This window comes from Hipposideros armiger, unplaced genomic scaffold (genome assembly GCF_001890085.2).
Source record: "Hipposideros armiger isolate ML-2016 unplaced genomic scaffold, ASM189008v1 scaffold_260, whole genome shotgun sequence".
Lineage (NCBI taxonomy): Eukaryota > Metazoa > Chordata > Mammalia > Chiroptera > Hipposideridae > Hipposideros > Hipposideros armiger.
Window position 1 is genome coordinate 1,427,753 of NW_017731610.1, and position 3,835 is coordinate 1,431,587.

Consider the following 3,835-nt stretch of genomic DNA (forward strand, 5'->3'; position numbering starts at 1 on the left):
CAGTTTAGTGGCGTTCAGTACATTCACATTGTTTTGCAACCGTCACCACCATCCATCTCCAGGACTTTTTCTTCTTGCAAAACTGAAATTCATGAAACTGTACCCATAAAACAACAGCAACGCTTGCTGGAGCGTGAGCATGAGTATTAGGGATACTAGTTGGAACGAGGATTGGCCCCAGTTGCCTGGAATGAGCCTGGCATACAGGGTAGGCTCTTAGCAAATATTTATTGAATGGATGGTCTCATTTTATCCTCACACAACCCACTGAGATCAGTGGGACAGGCACCCAAATTCCTACTGACAGATGCAGAATCTGAGACGGAGAGAGGCCAAGTGATTTATTCAAGGTCACGCAGAGCGCATGACTGCCCAAAGCTTGGTCTGTAAGATGTGCCGCTCACCGTCATCCTCAGGTACACGGCTCTTCCCTTAGCCTTTTAGCACAAATAACATATTTCAGTTTCTTCTGTTGTTGTTAAATCATCTTCCGAGGCCTAACTTGAAGATGTTTATTTCCATTATGGGATATTTTGGACTGGGGTTTTGAAAGGGAAAGGGCCAGAAGGCTGTGCTTTCAGAGAAAGGGGCTTAGGATAGGGGGAGACAGCTCACTGGAGAGATTTATGTCCAGGAACTACAGCGAACTGTCATTGTGTCTGAGTAAGTGTGGCTAGAAACAGGAAGGTGGAAAACAGGATATCGTGGTCGCACACGGGCTTAATGGAATGTCAAGTGAACAGATGGGACCGAGCTGTCCTGGGAACTGTCAAAGGAAGAAGCTTGAGGAGGCTTTGGAGAATTCTCTACACAAATGCAGGTGAGCTGGAGCCGGCACTTGTGCTTCCTGTGGATTCAAAAAGGGTTCTTAGTGAAGTGTCAGAAGGAAGAGCAAAAGGCACCTTCTGTCTAAGCCGTTTCTCTAGAATCAATCCATATTCAGGTCGGAAGGAAGTGGGGACCTGAGGGGGGTGGTGGAGGGTGGACACATTTACTGAGACATGGATTTCACTGAAAGGTTGGGTTGACTTTTTAATTTTAAGAATCTGAAATGACCAATTATATCCACTTAAACTCCCAGAATGTTTACTGGGGAAAGACTCTTTTTGAAAGACCAGAGGTCCCCAAAATGACAGGGATAAAATTAACAACAGTGTTTGAGGGTAATCAGAGACACGCGAGCCCAAAATAGGAAAAGGCAAGCTCTTGTTGAATAGTTCCTTTTGGTTGGAAAAAATGTGAGTTTGACTATTTCAAGTAAGAGTTGTTGAATACTGACAAATTGGTTTCCGCAAATAAAAACAACTCTGAGCTTTGAAGATAAACTCATTTTGAAGAGATGACATTAAAAAAAAAAAACCAACAACATGGACCAGATTCTGCTAGTGGTCATAGGGAACACATTTATTAAAAGCTAACGGAGAGGCTGGTCCTGCAGGAGATATAAACTGAGGGGATAAGGACACATGATTTCTGCAGAGGATTTGAACGTATGTGGAGTTTCCACTTCAGAAAGTGTGGCATCTTAGGTATTTGTCAAGGCTCTACTCCAGCAAAACACCCCATGCTAGATTAATTACACTCCTGAATCGCATATTCAAAATGAATTGCTGAGCTGACTAGGGAATAAGGGAAACCCACGACCAGTTGTTCTTGTATAGAAATTTAAGTGTGTACAGAGCATGGGATGGACATGAGTGGGCAGAAGGGTGGCTTGTGCCGATTATTAAGCTATTGTCCTTCATTCCAAGCCTCCCGTCTCTATTCTGCTTTGTGGTGCTGGACTGGGACTCTGCAAACTCAATTTCTCCTTAGCCAGCTGGCCCTCTACGTTCTGTCAGGTCGGGGCACTAAAAAAAGACTAGAAGGCTGACGTTGGAGAAGGCACTTGCTTTTTCTCCATTGGTCACTCTTTTTTAGTGTCCCCCCAGCAATGGTCTTCACCCCAGCAAGTGGCAGCTGATTGCAGTCGAAGTTGGTGCCAAGCTCCCCACTCTCCAAGGACATGTCAAACGGGCAGCACCCCTTCCAGAGGTCCAAGCCCCAGCTCTGCAGTCGCTCCCCCAACCTCAATCTTGCCCTCTTGTTCCCCAAGCCCAGCGGTGGTGACAGCTGCTTTCTGAAGTCACTCTGTGTTGCGTTCGTGTCCCCCTGTTGCTCTTTAGTCCTTTACTTGCTGTTGAAGGCAATTCTCAATATTAGATTATGTGTTAAAACAATTGATGTGGGTCCTAATAGCTGCCTAGCTGGTGACTGAAACAAGGTCTAGAATCATTTTCTGTAATGTAGCAGGAAGAAGACGCTTTGCATCAGGCCTCCATCCCATACTCAGGATGCCTCTGGCAAAGAAAGAAAGTGACTTGGAGGTAAAAATTCTTGTACACTTGCTAATGATTGGCCTCCAAGCAAACAGCTAATGGTGTTGGCTGGAGGAAGAGTTGGTACTGGTGGAAGGCCTTTAGGTCTCTCCAGGATTGCTATGCACCTGGTCTCTCCAGGGTTGCTATGGCAACAACACAACACACGGAGGAAAAAAATCCACCCTTGGAATGTATTGATTAATGGGGCAGGGCTCCCTGGAAAACATCACACAAGCTGTGTAACCACCTGAGTAGAGATGGTCCATGGCCGAAATGGCTTCCGTCTGTGGATGGAACTGCAGCTATTTTTAAGATTGAGTGTTTCCATCGGGGCATATGTGTGTCCTGATGAGAAAGCCAGGCAGTTGGTTGGCTGCCCTAGACCTCTGCATGTCACTGTGCCCAGCAACTACTTCTGTCCTTGAAATTATGAGCCAAGCTTTGATGCAGGGTATGATCTCTGGGTTCATGTGGGTCTTCGTTATGGTTGAAGTCATCTCTCTAAACGCTGTTAGTGCTTCCTCCAAGTGTGGGGGTAAGCAAGCAAGAAGACATGGGACCCAGGTCTTCGGGGACCAAACAATGAGAGAAGTGAAGGGCACCCTAGACAGTGGTCAGAGGAGCCTCCAAGAGGCTCCCATCCAGCTGGAGCAAGAAACTGACAGGTTGAGGGCTGTTTTCAGCAAGATGCCTTCTGGCCTTGGATCGTCTTTTAAAATCTAGTGGCGCCTGGAGAGCTCCGCCTCGATTCTGTTGTGTCCTTGGCTTGCCTGGGTCACGTGCTCATAGAGTGCTTGCTTTCGTCTCGTTGCCGTGAGCACAAGAGAGAAAACATCAAAGCTTTAGGAGAATATCCATTTGATCTTGAGCCAAGACACATGAGCTAACCACAAAATTAAATTTATACTCAATTACATTAAAATTAAAAACTGTTCGCCCCGAAGGGCCATAATGGAAGTGAAAAGATACACCACACGTCATGTATAGGTGTGTACGTGTGTACAGGGGGGCCCGCGGGGTATTGCCACACATATACACAAAAGGTTAGTATCCTGAATATATAAGGATATATACTTATATCTTTATATAAAAAACATAAAGAACTCCTACAAGTCAATAAGAAAAACACAAAGAGCCAACTGGAAAAACGGACAAAAGACATGAATAGGCATTTCATGGAAGAGGAAACAGGGATGGAAAATAAACACATGAAAAGATGTTCAAGCCCCCGGTAACTAATGCAAATGAAGACCCATGAGACATTTTCCACCTATTAGATGGGCAAAAGTTAAGACGTTTTGCACTACGAAATGTCAAGGAACAGAAGTGCACTGCTGGTAGGATATAATGGGGTACAAGCATTTGGGAAACAATTTGGCAAGTTAGCTTTGGAAAGAGCAGTTGTACGTGGAGCAGAAAGCTGGGTGTGCATTGGCGCCGGGAATGGGGCTGTGCTAACCACCGAGCCTTCCAGG